The sequence below is a fragment of the Lissotriton vulgaris genome, chromosome 6 (assembly GCF_964263255.1).
Source record: "Lissotriton vulgaris chromosome 6, aLisVul1.2, whole genome shotgun sequence".
In the NCBI taxonomy this organism is placed as follows: Eukaryota; Metazoa; Chordata; class Amphibia; order Caudata; family Salamandridae; genus Lissotriton; species Lissotriton vulgaris.
In genome coordinates this window covers 1224600891-1224620053 of record NC_141694.1, presented here as the reverse complement: position 1 = coordinate 1224620053, position 19163 = coordinate 1224600891, and the positions used below count along the sequence as shown (strand labels likewise).

General features: G+C 43.0%; 1 pseudogene; it reads left to right on the top strand.

Annotated features, from left to right (window-relative positions):
• LOC147708653 (uncharacterized) overlaps positions 1–19163 on the top strand; it is a 210160-nt pseudogene that overhangs the window by 36083 nt on the left and 154914 nt on the right.

Genomic DNA, 19163 nt, shown 5'->3' with positions numbered 1-19163 from the left:
ATACTTTATACAGTCTATTTATACTCATGGAATGTCTATAGGCAAACTAGCCAAATACACTGCTCTGACAAAGGAGCTCTGTAAAGCCTTTAAACCCTTAAGGGTACCATGGCTAAAGATATGGCTTTACAGCTAAATAATTTTGTCAGCTCCTATGTCACATGTTTTACTTGAAACTAGGTTGCTGGCAACAAACTCTGTGTGATCATGGTCCTACTTAAACGTGGGTGCCACTAAAAGGTTTAATGAGAGTCTTTTGTTGTGGTCATGGAGGGGGAGTTTGGTGTGGAAAGTGAAAATGGGTCTTAAAGTATGTTTGGCCTAATGCAATTTTTACTTTTACAGCAGCCACAGTGGTTCCCCACAGGCACAATAATGAGCGAGAGCCGAAGCCTCCTTCCTTATTCTGGCGAAAGGGTGAGACGGGACATCAAAGCCCACCATGTGTTTGAGCATTTCCTTCACTATGTGTTTGAGTATTTTCTTTGCATCAGTACATTTTATCTTTTGGTTTTCTATCAATGTGTAGTCGAAAAAAACAGTCCTTTCTTGCCAAGGTACACAATCCGCTCTATCATACATTGTCTTATCTTACTACCTCATCCCTAAATGGATTTTACCCAACAGTGATTACATCTTTATCTGCCACATGCATCAACATTTGGATTTGCGATTCCTAAATAGCGATTTTTAAGGAATTGCTATGTTGGAATCGCAAATCCCTATGCATGTAGGAATCTCAAAATAAATTGTGATTTCTTAACATTATCTAATAGCGAACTGCAAATTGTGAAACGCTATTAGGGAATGTTACTCCATTCATTCCTATGAGCCTACAGGCCATAGGAATGAATGGAAATGCATTTGCAAATTGCGATTACCAAATTGGTAATCGCAAATTGCGAATGCAATTCCAAGGGTGCCAGGGGGCCTAAGGCCCACCTGATGCACCCCCCAAAAAAGGGAACAGTGCTCATGTGGCGCAAACGCCTGCCCTAAGTGCATGTGTGTGCGTCACATCTCACTTTAAAAAATGCACTTTTGTGCATTTTTCAAAGAATGCGCAAATTACCATCAACTTGAAGTTGATGGTAATTAGCATTTCCTAAAGGCACACTTTGTATTTAGGAAAGGGCTGATGCATCGCCTTTAGGGAATTGCAAATTGACATTCCCTAAATGCATTAGCTATTTAGGTAATCACAAAAAATTGCGAGTACCTAATTTGCAAATGGGAATGAGTTCATGCATCAGAAAAGGCCGGTTTCCGGTCGCAAATGGGCCGAATCGCAGAAACGAACCGTTTGCGACTGGAAAAAAGGTGGCCCAAAGTTCTTTAAATTTTGGCATAAAGTTTCCAAAGGTTTGTTAACTTCAAATGAATGCTGTTTCATCAAGGTTAATAAAGGCCACTAATTGATTCTTTACATAGATGACTATTTACAATGTATATTTCTCAAGACAGCATAGTTTATGCAATAGTACTATATACACACAGCCAAAATGTATGAGGAAGGTTTTATGTGAATCACTGCTGCTTCTTTCTTTTTTGATTCCAACATTACCAGCTAAACTAGGCATTCACACTCTCAATATAAAAGACACCAAGATCTTCTGGGTAAATTATAAATTCTAAGCAAACCTTTGAAACTGTTAATCTCATCACCACCAGAAAGCAAGCTTTCTCTTAATGAAGTAGACCCAGACTGATGACTTGTACAAACTTCAACTGCCCTAAAGTAAATAGGACTTTTCCTAGCTTTGTAAATGCATATTTAATGGCAGCACCCATCTTAATGTCATTTGCAAGTAGAAATATGGTGTCCTTTACATATATTTTACAAACAAGTCTATGAGAATTATGATGCCTTATGTGATACAACGTTTGGAATACAACATTTTCAGAAATATATGCAGTTAATTTCATGCCCTCTGCCAGAGCCACCAAACTCTACCATCACTATTACCAAGATCTACTGACTTAATTTTATTCTTTTTACTCCTTAATGTTAAGACCAGGACATGGTATTGAAAGACCAGAAATGTGTAATGGACTAGGGGCCATATTATCAAGGAATGGCGATAACGTTATCTCTGCTTTAGCGCCAGGAAACTACCGCTAAAGCGGCGATAAGGGGCTTGATAATATGCCCTTGAGAATTCCCATAGAAGCCCAGGTTCTGGTGTGAACCTGGGCTTCTATGGGAATTCACAAGGGCATATTATCGGATATGAGATCATCCAAGGCACAGTAGACAACCATCCGGCAGTCCACGGTAGGGTTTTAAAACGTACTCAGTTTATTAAATGCCGAGTTACATCAACGTGTTTCGGGAGTCAAGCTCCCTTGAACACGATGTTAAGCCACCATTTTTTTCAGGTTAAAATACAAAACACAGTGGTAGTAGAAATCGACAATGGACCCAGTGTTCTACCTATGGGACTCTGCCTGATAGAGTATAGTGGCCATATTTAAATGTGTTACTACCAGTATTCACATATGTATAAATCTCAGAATCAAGCTTACTTTCCACTTGTTCTCTGTTATCAAGTTTTAGTTAGAGTAAATGGAAATTTATAACCATAATTTACAACTATTAATTGGGAATATCACTTCCTCAATTGTGTACATTTAAATTGAAACACATATTATTTTCAAAGTTTTAAATTGTACACTGTAAAAATTCAAAAAGTGCAAGAATTGGGAATTTTTCAGCTTGTTCAAATTGTGGCGACAAGTGCCTGTTTCTGTTGGGTGCTAGTTCTAACAAATTTTAAAGTGCCAGTGCAACAGTACAAATATGCATTGTACAATCCTTATTAGTTGGACTTCAAGATGATTCACTATAAAGCGAAACCACAAATAGATATAATTCCTCATGACCTATATACAATTCCAGAACAGGTCATTATTCATATCCATTTAAAAGTAAGTTTACAAAAATTTAGAATCATTTTAAAATATGACTCTCGAATTACATCTAGCACCTTAAAAGTGCTTGTGCTCATGTAAACAGTGATAACTTCTCAATGTAAACATATCGCTCCCCTCAATCTAAACAAACTTCAATACAGTACCATGATAAAAAATAAAGTGCAAGTGCATATGTAAACTAGATAGAATTTCTCTATGTAAACATTTCACTCTTTTCAATTTCTAAAATCCATTTGAGTACAGTGCAATAATATCATAAAGTGCAAATGCATAATAGTTCCTAAATTGAACAAACTATTCCTAGTAAAAATTAATGACACAAGTCCTATCTTTTCATATATCAGAGTACTACCACTGTAAAAATAAAGAATTGAAAAAAAAAACAATCAGTTCATGGTCTTACGTGCAGATTCTCCTATTTTAACTCTTCATCATATTCATCATGACAGTATAAAGGTCCTCATCTACATTGAGCCCATATGGTTCTATGCAGTTAAATTCCACATTGAAGTATGTTCCTAACTTCCGGAGTTCTCTTTCCCTGTCCCCCCTCTCTTTTTCTTGGGGACCTCTGCTATACATGTATACTGCAGGCTCACAGGGTTACTTTGGTGATGGGACTCAAAGTGCCCGGCAATGGGATACGTTCTGTCTTGATTGACAATCGCTCGCCTGTGTTGAAGGATTCGTTGGTGAACAATCAAGGTAGTGCTTCCGATATAAATTTTTGAACAGGAGCACTGTAACAGATATACAACAAAATTACTTTTACAGGTCAGAAAACTTCTGATAGTTACAATTTTATTAAAAAAAATTCTAAAACCAGTACGGTTCATGCCATGTTGGCATGCCTTACATTTAGCAAATTTTTAAAACCAGTTTTCTGTTGTAGCCAAGTCGAGGTGCCTTTCTTTTTTTCAATGAATTCACTTTTTTTAATTTTTTTTTGTCCTCATTAGCCTTTTCGCCACCCAACTTCAAAAACGACACAGTACCGCCCATGGGCTTTGTATCTCATTAGCCAACTTTACAAACCTAGGCTTGCGCGATACGACAGTGGATGATGAGCCTCTCATTTCGTACTATCCGGGGACTACGAGGCCAAAACCCCCTGTCGGCCACTACCTTATCTGTATATCCCCTATTAAGAGGAGGAAAAACAGTCGGCGAGATAGGCCAAGACCTTAATCATTGAACCATTATTTTTAACAGACCTAACTCCCAGCCCCATTATCCCCCCTTTACCAAAATACTGTAGGAAAGATAACCAAAATCAGTGCTTTTTCCTTTTCTGATCCATAGAGTCTAATTTAGCAAAATATCTCATAGCTTTCACCCAATCCAGTAGAGTCGGGGTATTGGCGAAACCCATAGTTTACAGATCTCCCTTCGAGCAAGCAGGACACCATAAAACACCAATTTAGCTTTATCATTAATGATCTTACTCTGCAGGTCATATCTTCCAGTAATAATAAATTCAGCACTTGCCTCAATCTTCAGGTCTACAGACCGAGACAAGCAATTACTTACTGCCTCCCAGAACTCCCTGATGTTTGGGCACTCCACAAACATGTGCAAGTCGTCCACATTGGCGCTTCTACATTTGGGACATTCCACCAAACCGCCGCCCTTGAATTTAGAGAGTCTATGGGGAGACCAATATGCTCTGTGGATAGTGAACAAAAGATTTCGCCTTAAATTTGCAGACTTGACTATTTTATATAGCATAGTCATCGTTACTTGCCATTCATTCTCCGTAGCGATGTCCGGCAAGCGTTCACCCCACAGGACCACTTGAAGTAGAAACGGACCATCCTCCGTATCCAACATTGACCAATACCACATAGCCACTTCCTTTTTATAAACTTGATTTGAAAAAAGTTTATCTTCCAGATCATTCTGAAGTCCAATAACAATGTCCATTTTGCTCGCCCAACTTTGTATCTGTAGATACTTACATTTTGAAAACCCCCTCCCCCAAGTGGCTTCCCCTTGCCCCCAATCTATCAATTTTCCATCCGGAAATAGATCTCCCCAACATTCTAGACCCGCTGCTCTCAGCGGCGTAGCTAGCGCATCTTGGGACCAAAGAGGTAAACCTCGGGCATCTCATATTGAAGCCCTATATCCATAATAGGGAATTTTTATAACTCTCCTGATTTTGTACCAGAGTTCTGCTGCTTCCCGCAAAATTTTTAGCCTTACTTTCTTGAAATACTTTGGATCCGGAAATTTGCACAAAAAACCGCCCTCGTTATGGTTACTCTTCTTAAGCATAGCCAAAAACATGCGCCCAATAACTGTGGCCATCGGAACACCCAATAATACCCTAAAGTTCTTTAACTGAAAAGCCCATAAATACAACAAAAAGTCAGGGGCCGCCAATCCACCTTTAGACCATCTTCTCCTAAGTTTCTTCCAGGACAAACGGGACCCTTTCGAGGCCCATATAAAAGAACAAATCTCGCTCTGTAACTTCTTAAGCCAGTCCTTGTTAAATGCCAGAGGAATTGTTTCAAACAGAAAGGTCATTTTTGGCAGGATCACCATCTTAACCAGATTCGTGCGGCCATACAGAGTGAGTGGTAGATGCCCCCAACCTCGCAGTATAGAACCTATTTCTTTTTTAATCTTCAAAAAGTTGATTTTAGTTAGTTCACCGATGTTGTGCGTGATCCTTACCCCCAAGTATCTCATCTCCTTTTTGCACGGGATATCTTCTGAGGTCAAGTTCCACGACATGATTTCGGTCTTGTCCTCATTAATTTCATAGCCAGAAACCCGGCGAAACTCTTTGGTGAGCTCCAACAAACTACGCATTGATTGATGCAAATTGGGGGTGTAGATGATAATATCGTCTGCGTAAAGACCTATTTTTTTAACCCATCCTTCTACGACAAAAGGTGATATATTTTCTGCATTCCTGATCCTGCAAGCAAGTGGTTCTATATACAAATTAAATAATAATGGGGACAGGGGGCATCTCTGCCTTGTGCCGCGCATCACCTTAATGGATTGTGTTAGCATACCATTAATCAGTACCTTTGAGGTAGGAGAGCAATATTAAGATAACAGTGTATTGGTGAAACACGTCCCTAACTCGAGATGACCTATTAGGGACTTCAAAAAGGACCAGTTAACTCGATCAAAAGCCTTGGCGGCATCGAGTGCAATTACTGCCAATGGAAGTTTATAAGCTGTGGCCAAATATATAGCACCTATCAGTGAGAAAGTGAGCTCCTTTAAAAATCTACCCCTAATGAATCCTTTTTGGTCCTCCTGTACTAATTTTGAAATAACCAAGCTTAGCCAGTCAGCCATGATCTTTGCAAAAAGTTTATAGTCACAATTTAGTAGTGATATTGGCCTGTATGAATCAAGATATTTGGGTGATTTTCCTGGTTTAGGAATTAAAACAATAACCGCCTCATTCCAAGATTCAGGCATTGCTGCCTGCCCTTGAAAAATACTATTGAATAACTGATGTAATACTGGGGCGATTAGTCCTATCAGAGTTTTATATACTTCCGGCGGAAGACCATCCGGCCCGGGGGCTTTGCCATTCTTACCCGATTTTATAGCCCTTTCCACCTCCATTAAAGATATTTCAACATTTAGGATTTGTTTAAATTGGGTTGGAAGTGGATTTACAAGCTGCACCCACTCCCTAATGGCCGGAGGCTCCGGGTCTAAATCCTCCTTATATACTTTTGAAAAATACTCGAAAAAAGCCTCTGCAATTCCTCTACTATCTATAATTGCTGTGTCTGAGTCAACAGTTTTCACTTCCTTAATAAAGTTACGTAACTGGTCTTTCTTCGCATTCCATGCTAAAAGTTTGCTGCAGCCTTCCCCATAACTAAAATGTGCCAAATTGCTAGCTTCCCATTTTTCCCTAATTCTATGCCTGAGAACTGCCATAAGATCTAATTTCAACTCTGCTATATCGTGTGTAGCCTGCTCCGCTATTTTAGAGTCTCCCTCGTCAATAATCTTAGCTTCATTTAAGCGGATTTTCTCTTCCAGTTCTGAAACAGCTCTATAATAGTCTCTGCGCTTCTTGGCGCCCAAAGCTCCCAGCCTACCTCTCAAGAACGCTTTACATGTTTCCCAGACCGTCTCAACCTTAGCCGAACCCAGATTCTTCTGTAAGAAAACTCCTAATTCCTCCGTTGCTACTTTTAAATATTTCTGGTCTAGGAGGAGAGTGCGGTCTAAACTCCAGGCTGAATCTGATCTGCTTATCTTAAACCTCAAATTCAGTGTTATAGCGGAGTGATCTGAAATATGAACGCCTACATGGCTAGTATCTGTTACATAATCCATTAATCTCAAATCCAGCAAAAAATAATCTATTTGTGATTTATGTTTGTACTTTTGGTTATAATACGTGTATCCAACCTGCTGCCCTGATTTTACCCGCCATATATCACATAAACCATACTGGGTCAGCAGCAGCCTAACTCTGTTTGACATTTTCACATTACCTTGTCCCCTTTTTCCTGAGCGATCTAGAATATTATCCAAAACCGTGTTGAAGTCTCCCACCATAATAATTTTCCCTGAAAAACTTAGTAATTTTCTGGCCAAAGTGTCCAGGGGTCCCACATCATCTTGATTTGGCCCATAGTATCCTAGGATATTTAACATTTCCCCTGCCACTTTTGCCTGCAAAATCAGCCATCTCCCTCTAGCATCTGCCGCCATAGATTCAAAACAAAATCACCACCCCTTTTGTAACTATAGTTTGAGGTGTATTAAACAAATGTGCGACTCACCTTTGAGTTCCAAAAATATCCTTACACTCTGTGGCAGTTAGATGCGTTTCTTGTAAAATAATATTATGGGCCAATGAGTCCTCTAAATATTTTAAAATTAACCGTCTTCTGGACTTTACACGTAACCCATTAACATTCCATGACAACATTTTCAAATCCATTGCGCTAGCCCCGCTCATCAGATATCAAACAAAATACAAGAGCCAACCTAGTGACAAATAAGCTTCTGAGGACTATTTTTATACTTTTTTCCCCACCTCTTCCCTCCCCCCAAACTCCACTCCAGCCCCCCCTCCCCCCTCTCCCATCCCTCTCACCCCCCCCCACCCTTGGAAAACCCGACCAACCTGCCCATGGCCTCGGCCCTTCGAGTGCCTTTGGTGGTGGTGCTAACCTTCTTAGTGCTATTCAATACATACATTTTGTACAGGATAACCCACCAGCAAAAAAAAAAAAAAGGCAATTCAGAGCCAGACACTAAATTAAATGTTTGCCTCATGAATCATCTCTCTACACTGCTCAATAAAGGTATCTACTTCTTCGACAACACGAAACAAATACATCTTATTTCGCCACATTACTTTCAGAAACGCCGGAAACTTGAGTTGAACTGTGGCACCCAAATCTCTAAGAGGCTCTATCCGTTTGCCTAGCTCCCACTGTCTATTCGCCATTACTGGGGACAAATCAGATCTTACTTCTACCTTGGCTCCATCAACTGTTATACTTTTCTTTTTTAGAGCACCTGACAACATTTTTTCGTTTAAGTTGTACGTCAAAAAATTGACTAATATTTTCCTCTGCTTTGTTCTGTTTGGATTCAGCCTGAAGGGATCGCGGTGTACCCTCTGTATGTCTGCAAAAATCAACTCCTCGTCCTCTTCCAGATCTAGCTCAGATTTCAAAAGGTGCACCACATATTTTTTAACATCTGCGCCTTCTTTACCTTCAGGTAGCTTCAAAATTTTTAGGTTGTTGCGCCTTTGCATATTTTCCAACCTCTCCACTCTATCTTCCTGCACCCTTTCTCTAAACGTAATCTCGTCAATTTCCTTACAATTGTCTATTACAGACTCCAACAGCTTTTTTGTCTCTACTTCTAATACTTCTGTGCGTGAGCTTAACTCATTGAATTTAGCCTTGAGCAAACTGCAGGACGCGCAAATACTTTCTTGATTAGCCTTCGATACCTCAAATCCCTCATGCATGTTTCTATCTAATTTCTGTAGCAAGGCAATTATCGGCAAATCTGGATTAGCCTGATCGAGTTCATCTGCTGAAACTTTTTCTCCCCCGGGGGTGTAACTGCTGGAATTCCCCTCTGTATTCCCTACACCACTCCCGTCTTCCTTTGCCGTTTCCCCTGAGACGTTCAAGTGAGCCATGCCTAATGTAACTGGGTCCGCTAAATCCACTGTCTCCTCGACTCGAACCTTCCATGTCCGATGCTAGAACCTGAAATCTGTTAGGACTCAAATGGGGGGACCAATCTTGCAACCCCTCTAAGTCAGGAACCAGCCCTGTCCCTGCCTCTGTACCCTGAATTTGACTCAACCTTACAGGGTCAGGTTTTAATGTCAGTATTTTTGGAATAGGTTTGAAATACGAATTGAGGGACGGGGTTGTCTTAATCTTATGCTCCAAACTGTGTTTCACCAATTTACAGCTTTGTTTGGCAATGCTTATTTTCTTTTGTGCTTTCTTTAGGGAGGTAACTGTAAAATTACTTGTTAGTGTCTTGCCCTCCACTCCCCTCCCTGCACTCCTCAGAGTACAGCCTGCTTTAATCGGCTTAACTGAACCCCCTGCAAGGACAACAGTACCTCCTGGATTCCCTTGATCAGCTTCTGCCTTGCCGTCCTTGTTCTCCGTGATATTTTTGTTGGTATTTCTGCTGGGCAAGACTGAAATTAGGTCTGCGCCTCTTCCGCGCCCCCCAACCGCTCTCAGGGCGATTTTTGCAGCAGCTCGCCCGCCTCTCCCTACCTCCTGGGTGGCCCTCTTCCACCCGATGGATTCTACTCGACCTGCCGCAGCTGCTGCAGTCGCGGCTAGCTCCGCCTTCGGCGTCCTGCTTCCTCCCGGACTCTCAAGCTCCTCCGCCTCTACCTCCATACGGAGCACTCCGTATCGACAAGCCGTGTCGGAAAAAAAAAGACGTCCCAAACTGGCTGTTCAGACCCGCTCCGCACTGCAAACTTCACATCATATACCTCCGCCCGGAATAACAGCGAAAGGCTCCTGCTTGTACTGTAAAGCACACCATAACTCCTCCTGCACTCGCGACCTGCTGCTAGCCGGCCGCCATGTTTTCCAGAATGTGAATTCACTTTGGACAATCAGGTCTTTGAGAGATTTGGATTTTTTTATATGTAACCTCTGGATTTCTTTTTACTCTAGTACCCAACACCGGATCGTTTCTTAGAAGATGCCAGTGTTTATTCAGGATAGATCTAATTTACCTGTGTTTTACATTAAAGGTAGTTATAAATCTAGAGTTATCCTGGTTTCTCAAATGTTTACTCTGTTCCTGCTGTCTTTTCGTTCTAGAAGGTTCAAATAATATCTTTTGCCGCTCCAGATTTTTCGCTTTGGTCGATGCCCCTTTCAATACATCTTGACGGTATCCCTTTTGAATGAATCTCTGGGTCATTTCTTTTTCTACTCTGTCATATTCTTCCTCACTGCTGCAAGTTCTACTAGCTCTATAGTATTCCCCAAAGGGGATACTTCTAATTAACACAGCTGGATGAGCTCTTTTTGCATGGAGAACTGAATTTCCGGCAGTGACCATGTAAAATACAGTTGTCTCCAATTTACCATCAAGGGGTTTGATCCGAATGTCCAGGAAATCTATTGTGGTTTTACTGTAATGCCCTACAAATTCTAAATTTAAAGAATGAACAGCTCGATGTCTGTCTCTGTGCCCTGCCACAGCACGAAGACATCATCAATAGACCGAACCCACAACAGGACATGTTCAGTCCACTGGTCCAGGGGACCACCCCGAGCACCCGTTCCTCCCACCATCCAAGATGTAAGTTGGCATAACTTGGGGCGAAACAGGTGCCCATCGCATTCCCCGGTTCCTTCAGAAAGAAGTCGTTGCCAAAGAGAAAAATGTTTTTAGTGAGGCACCATTCCGTAAGCTCTAAAATCATTCTATTCTGAGTGGCAAATCGAGCTGGTCTTCTATTAAGAAAGTATTCACTTGCTCTTAGTCCATCGGTATGCTTGATACTAGTATATAATGTAGATATATCTAATGTCAGCAATACCATGGTCTCTTCATCCCAACGAATGTCAAAGGTACATTTTAAAAAGCCAGTTGAGTCTTTAATGTAAGAGGGAAGTGATCTAACTATTGGGTTAAGAAAATAATCAATGTAGCGTGAAGCATTTTCAAATAAACTACCACAAGAAGAAATAATAGGTCTCCCTGGTGGACTAGTGGGATTCTTATGTATTTTGGGGAGCATGTAAAATACTGGGATTACTGTTTTCTCTCTTTTAATAAACTTGTATTCATCCCAGCTTAAAAGCCCTTCATCTCTCCAGGTATCTAGTCTCACAAAGAATTCCACTGTTACCTTCTCAAACTCCTTAGGGCTAATCCTGCTATAGCAACTACAATCCTGCAATTGACTAAGCGCTTCTTTCTTGTACTGCTCCCTCCCCCACAATACAATATTCCCTCCTTTTTCTGAGGGCTTTATCAAGAGTCCATCTTTATCTTGTAATTTTTTCACTGTTTTATGAAATAAAGCTTTCTTAGGATCTATTTTCCGTTTACGTTGGTTCTCCACAGAGTATAGATTTTTAAGATCTCTGGTTACATTAGCTCCAAAAATATCCAAATTGTCTCTCACAGGTTGAGGTAAAAATCTGGATGGTGCTCTAAACGGTGTATGATCACTTTTATCCAAACCAGTTCCTATTCTAGTTGAGTCCTCACTTTCAATCTGACTAGTATCATTGAACATAAAAATCATGGCCTCTAAGGCCGGTATATTATTAACATTAAGGAAGGTTGTATTGTTGTTGGATGTAGGAGTCTGTTCTTGAACTTGAAGATTAATTTCATGCTGGCTTGCATGCAACTTAGATAGCTTGAGTTTACGGATGTAGCGATATAGGTCCATTCTGCTGTTAGGATAATTGTACTCATTGTTGTCGCAGAAAGATAGTCCTAATTTCAATATCATTTCCTCATCCTCTGTTATCTCCACAGAACTCAAGTTAATTATTGTTGCATTATCCGTTAATTTCTCAATTATTTATTTGTGTTCGAGCGCAACGATCTTTTTGTTTGCCAGCCTTGTGCTCCTCCTTTATCCCTCGCCTCCTCTTCTTTGTCTCCTCTTCCTCTGCCTCTTCCCCAACTCCTTCCTCTTCCCATGCCATGGTTGGACTGTTGTTCCATCAGCATAAAACAGAATTCCTCTGTGACAGCCAGTCTCACATCCCTAGATTCTCTATTGCCTGGTTCATCTGATTCTTTCTCGGAACCAGTGTTGAGCTAACTTCACATTGTGAGGTAGTGTGCTGGTCTACTTGGCCGCTATGAATTTTTTGTCGCCTTGCCATATCAAATTTCTGGTGTAGATTCGTCCAGATTCGAAGTCAATACAATCCCTTATAAATTTTGTGGCTTTTCTGTCCTTTATGCACTTCTCATATTTCTCCAGCCTACCTTTTAAATCGAGCTTGAATTTATTAATTCTCACTTTGTCATCATTTTTATCTAGGATGTCATTTAGTTCTTTAATTTTTGCCACCACTTCCAAGCGTTCTTTCTCCACATACTTCAATAGGATGCCTATCATATTAGTAGAGCTGGCCGCACTATTCTCTGCCCACTCTCCAAGCATTTCAATGTCAGGGTTTTCATAGGAGGGGGTAATCATGATTCTAAGTCCACGTGGGACACTTCCCACTTGTAAATATTTGCGTAGGGATGCTACTTCCCACCAACGTGAGATTTCCCTCTTCAACTTTTCATAGCTTTGCAGTTGTATGTTTAAATCTGTATTGCCAGTTGGGGCAGCTGCCCCTCTTTCCTTCTGTGCGGTTTGCGTTACTTCTTCAAAGAGTTTTAGGGCCTCTTATTCCCTAGCTGCACATTCTCCGTCACTCATATTGTGACTGGTGACGCCCTACCGAGTTGGCACACTTAATTAAAGCCGCTCTGTCACCCAAAGCGGATTTGTCGCGCACAATTTCCAATGCGCTTCACACTGTGTCCCAGCCCAGCTCCCGTTGCCGTATGCAGTATGCAGTATCCCACAGCTTGTTTGGAGTTATGAAGCTGCGCTGACTCACCGAGACTCCGCGATCCTCCGACGTCCGGGTTCCCGATAATCAGCCGCGGTCCGCTCACTCCTCAACTTTGGGTTTGCAGCTGAAGACATTCACGGGGGGCACGCCTGTCTTCGTTTTTCTTCCAAGTTACGGCGGTTTGCACTGGCGTGCTGCCTAAACACTGGTGGTGCCGGTTCAGTGACGATCCGCCACATCGCTCAATATCGGATATGAGATCATCCAAGAAATAGTAGACAACCATCCGGCACTTCAGGGTAGGGTTTTAAAACGTACTCAGTTTATTAAATGACGAGTTACATCAATGCGTTTCGGGAGTCAAGCTCCCTTGTTCACGATGTTAAGCCACCATTTTTTTGAGGTTAAAATACAAAACACAGTGGTTATAGAAATCGACAATGGACCCAGTGTTCTACCTATGGGACCCTGCCTGATAGAGTATAGCAGTACAAAAGGGGGTGGTGATGGACGGAGCATCTGAACCAATCAAACACTCACAACCAGTCAACAGATCTGGGTTTAATCCATCACCGTTCTTTAGCCCACTCTGCCACCCCAGTTCAGACATGGCCATATGCAAATCAGTCTGACCCTGTGCCTCATGGGAACAGTCCAGCCCGAACTGCCAAGCCATGCCTTCCCTGGACCGGATTCAAGCTTCCTAGGACCGGTTTCTGGCATTACAGCCGTCTTCAGCCAGGCTTGCTTGAATCCAGTGGCAAAGTGAGCAAGGGACTCACGTCTGAGCATATCCTGCCAACTTATGGCGAACAAAGCGGTACAAAAGGGGGTGGTGATGGACGGGCAGGGTATGCTCTGACGTGAGTCCCTTGCTCACTGTGCCACTGGATTCAAGCAAGCCTGGCCACCACCCCTTTTGTACCACTGTGATAGAGTATAGCGGCCATATTTAAATGTGTTACTACCAGTATTCACATATATATATAAATCTCAGAATCAAGCTTACTTTCCACTTGTCCTCTGTTATCAAGGTTTAGTTAGAATAAATGGAATTTTATAACCATGATTTGCAACTATTAATTGGGAATATCACTTCCTCAATTTTGTATATATATATATATATATATATGTATGTGTGTATGTGTGTGTTTATAAATTGATGATATACACTTAACACATATATATATATTTAAGCACTGCAGATGTGTATTCAGAATAAAAACTCTATGCTTATTTATATATACTTCTCAACCTTTTGGTTATGTTTTATTATAAAATGGTAGGACAATATTAATAATTTGATATCCTCAAATACAAAGTTGTGGGCAGAGCAGGATCGTGAGCCTCAGTAGTGGAGGCTGGAGTTGGCCTTAATCTTTGCTGAAATCATTTTTGGATTCTTTACAGCTTCCTGTATGCCTTTCTAGACACCACATGATACACAGGAGTTTTTCATTGATTTTGGACATCCCACATCGTAATGCTGGAAGAGTATGGGTAAGTGAAAAAGTATTTTAATGGAGGAATAGGAGCCAGGTATTTGGGTGTTTCACTTGCCCTCCATGCATGTTCCCTAAAATTGGATCCCCTATAAATGTTATTTACCACACCCTGCTCCCAATCCATAACTAACCTCATCAGCCTCTAAACAAAGCTGTTCCTAGCATTTCTCATCAACCAATAATACCTCTAAACTTTAGATGATCTTCTTAGCATCTCCACTTGTTGCACTGTCATTAAGCCCACTTCACTGTTCGACTATGCTTCTTTTCTTGCAAATTATTTCCCCTTTCCTCTTCTTTCCCCTTATGTCTGGATTAGATGTCACTCTTCTTTTAGCTTCCCCATTTCATTTTCCGGCACTTCCTCACACACCTACCTAACCTACAAATACAATGTAAATAAGTTCAATAGGTATAGGTCTTCATACACATTGGATATTTTTTGGCTTGCTAGTTTTAACCACATCCGTATTTCTACATTTACATGCACGTGCTTTTCATATAATTCATGAGATTGAATCAGGTAGATAGACTTGCCATTTAAAGGAGCATGTGACCACCTTCTTAAACGTGGGTGCTGCTAAAAACTTTGATGAAGGTTTTTCATTATGGGTATGGTGTTATGTGGATAATGGAAGTGGGCCTTGGAATCCGTTTTACCTCATGCCATTCTTTACCACTTTTGCAGCCACGCTGGCCTACCACAGAGGCAATTATGAGGCAGAACAACAGCTTGACACTTTACTCTGGTGAAAGGGTAAGTGACACAGGATTTCTAAGGCCATCAGTTTTTTGAGTATTTTCTTTGTCTCAGTACATTTTATCCACTTGGCTTCTAGCAATGGTGGATGGTCTACAAAGCAAATCTCATCCCTTGCCCTCGGCCCCCGTCTAAAGAAAACTGTACAACCTCTTCTTTACAGCATCCTAGTTTTATTGGCCTCTGGGTTTTGAAATTACTGTTTCTGAAGGTTTATCAATGGCAAATGAATGCTGTTTTTGCAAGGATTAATAAAGGCCACCAATCAATTATTTACATAAATGAATATTTACAATGCACAATTTGAAAGACAGTCTGTCTCTCATCCTTTCTTTCACCCCTCCAAACTATCCCACACTTCTTCACATCCCTTTTCTGCACCTACGCAGAGTAAACTCATTTATCAAATCACAACCACTTTTAAAGGTGGTGAGTTTGCAACTATTCTGCCGTTGATACAGAGATTATATTTATTTCTACTTGCTAGATCTGCAGAACGTATATATATCCACATCACCATTTACCAGTGCCTAAGGGCTCATCTGACAGTTGTAATGATCACAGTCCAGAAACAAAGTACACCCTTTGTGCCCTGCAGTCACCTCATAACAGTTTGCAGTTTTTAGTAAATAGTGACAGCAGTTTTGACATAACAGGGACACTATGTTTGTCAGTCCAATGGGGAGTGCTAATCCTATTTCAGACACAAATTAATTGTTTGATGTTTGCAGAGCACTTGCTCTCCCAGCCTTCTTGGTATAGGACGTCACCAGAACCCTTCTATAGCATATCGGACCATATTACATGTTACCTTTTATGTAGTTTTTATTTTACGTATTTAGTTTGGGGTAATACACTTAAAATAGATACAAGTAACCCAAAGCACAACTTCAAGAGATGTCAAGAAGTTAATGTACTAGCAAATGTGCAGAGTCCAGGAGTTCCGGTTCCACAAAACTCGTGAGGGCTGAGGGTCTCAGCTTTGCTGGAGACTCGGATAGGCCTCTGAGAAGTCTGGAAATCCTCTTCCTGTGCTACAGGTACTTTGGAGTCCGTCGGGAGCTTCGGAGATGCAGACCGTCAAATGCTTCATTGGTGCCTGCCAAGCAGGGTAGTCACTCATTGACCCCAAGGTAGATTTCTTCAGTCCTCTAGTCTTTAGTAGAGCATCGAAGTTCCAGTATTCAGTTGTAGAGTTTCATCCAGGGATATCTAAAGTCCTGTTGCCAGGGGTTCCTTACTTATACCTAAGAAAGGAGTTGGACTAACTCTAGGGACCCACCTATGGGACGGTTTTGAAAGAGGGGTGGCTATACCCATTTCCTTTGTCTAGTTTTGCGCCAGAGCAGGGGCTAGTAGCCCCTGCAACCGGTTTGCACTGGGCTATGCACAGGGACACCAAATTAGCCCCTAGTGCAGACTTCAAAGCACTCTCTGAGAGCACCCACCCAGCCCCAATACGCTTAAGCATGACTGGGAGGTTGTAACACCTCCCTGTGTGTGGAAAACCTATTGTCCAGGCCTCCCCTGCCGGAGTTTCGGTCAGCAGCAGGAGGCCAGACTCATGTCTGTGGCTGCAGCATCCATTTTGTTAAGCCAGGTGTTAGAAACGGGTTCCCCGGCTGGCCAGGGTTCACGCCAAAGTCAGTCAGGGATCACCATTCCTAAGGTCAGGGCAAGGGAGTTACACGCCAAGATAACCCCTGCTCACCCTCTAGGTAACGTGGCGCGAGCAGCAAGGCTAAACCTGGAGGCGGTATGAGTTAAGTATTTGCGCACGCACCCCAGCAACAACACCCAAGGCCCACCACAAAGGAAACTCCACACAAGGTTATATAAAAAAATAGCCTTTGTATTATAGTAAAAACACATTAGATAACACACAAACTTTACAATGTGCCTACAGGCACGGGCAGAATTTACAAGGGATTATGTACAGGACAGGGCCACCTGGACCACTGTCAGGGGTAGGCACTTGTTAGAAATTATACTTGTAGGTATACACTGAGCACATAGACATATAATGATTAGCACCAAAATAGTACATGTAGCACACAACCAGTAATCACTGGTAAAGAGTAAATACCTCCTACGCAACCCTAAAACACTGTAGGAAAATCACGCAGGGAACTAGGACCTTATCATCAGGACCTAAAGAAGGAATACCATCACCTAAGCAGGTCACTCTTAGCAAAGGGAAGGAAACCTAAACATAAAATGGGACATCAACAATCCTCTAAGCAGGACACCTCTAGCAAAGGGGATAAACAAAAAATGGGACATCAACAATCCTCTAAGCAGGTCAGCAAAAGGGGATAAACATAAAGTGGGACATCAACAATTGCACATGAGGCATTAAACACATTCAGAGGTGCAGGTTAGAACTTTTGCGCAAGAATCACATAGCAAAGAAATCACAATGCGCAGGGTGCACATAGTACAACACTCGAAATGTCCCTCAGGCCAACTGGCCTCGAAAGGGGCGGAATGCCCTGAGTCTCAATGTCAGGGGGTCTGCGCAGGCAGCACAGAACACAAAGCCTAAACGTAGCAACTGTCCACTAAGTGCTGGACAGTTGTGAATTACAGCTGGGCAAACGTTGGAGCCACGTGGGCTCAAGAACACAGGTGGGCAAGGAGCCTCTCAGGGGCTCGCAAGGCAAATAGGCAATTTAGAGCTTCAGCGCTCTCAAAATATTGATGTGGGTGGGAGCCTCGCTGGGCTCTGAACAACTGCGGGGCCCTGGAGCCCCTCGGGCTCGGATTCGGGAATGCCCTGAGCCTCTCGGGCTCGAAATATACAAATTGGCCCCAGGAGCCTCGGGGCTCCTAATTACAAATTCGGCACGTTGGAGTCCCTCACGGGGGGACTCGGGATGCCTGAAGTGCCCCCTTGAAGCCCTCGTGGCTTCACAATGACAAGGAGCCTCAGCTCGCGGTACGGGGGGGGCGGACACCGACAATGTGTCCCAGCGCCCCTCCCTTCTGCCTCACTCGGTGGAGCGGCCCGCTGTCAACCGGGGCCGCTCTGCTCTCAATTGGGAGGCCCCCAGGCCTCCTGCACTCACCGGCTCTCCTGCGGATTGCTCCGGTGCCGCGGGCGGGGATCCTCTCCCTCTCCCGAGGCACCTTGGGGACATGGCCGGCTGCTCTTCTCCTCGCTGCTCGGCTCCGGGGCGGGACTTCCGGTTCACCTCTCCCAGGCCGTGCAGCGATTGGCTGACGGTCCTAGCACTTCCGGGTCGTCGCGGGCAGCGCGGCGGCCCGTTTTAGACAGGCAGGCGGGCTCACAGTATCCGAGGAGTGGGCTACCTCGTGATACTTACAATATCCAAAAACAGGGCAATGCCGGGTGGGCACCGGCCTTCAAAAATGGCAATAATCCGAGGTGGGCACTCGGTCGATCAAAAAACGGCAAATCCAAACGGGCAGATGCCGGGTGGGCACCGGCTGCACAACAAGTGCTCCCCAGTGCTCGGGGACAAAGCACAGCGCTCTCAAGCGCCAAGAGAAGCGCGCTCAGCGCTAGAAGGAAAATAAAGTGCTCCTAGCGCTATGAGTCCAAATAAGAGCGCTTCCAGGCACAGCAAAGCTCCAGCAAGGTCTGGAGGCAGGCAGGGGGGCAAGGCAGGGCCAGAGCCAGCATACTGGGTCTCCAGGCAGGGAGACAAGCCAAGTGACGGTCCTCCTGGCCCCAGCAGCAGCAGCCCCCTCTGGCAAGGATCCACAAGCAGAACCAAGGACAAATTGTATGGGGACACAGCCCCTTCTTATACTGTAAATTCCCTTTGTCTCATGGGTGCAGGGTGGGGGAAAACCAGTCGCAGCTGGTTTTGAAGTACTCTGTTTACCTCAACCACCCTCTCTATTCACTGGCAGGGCTAGGGACATCAGTCGCACTACAGGGGG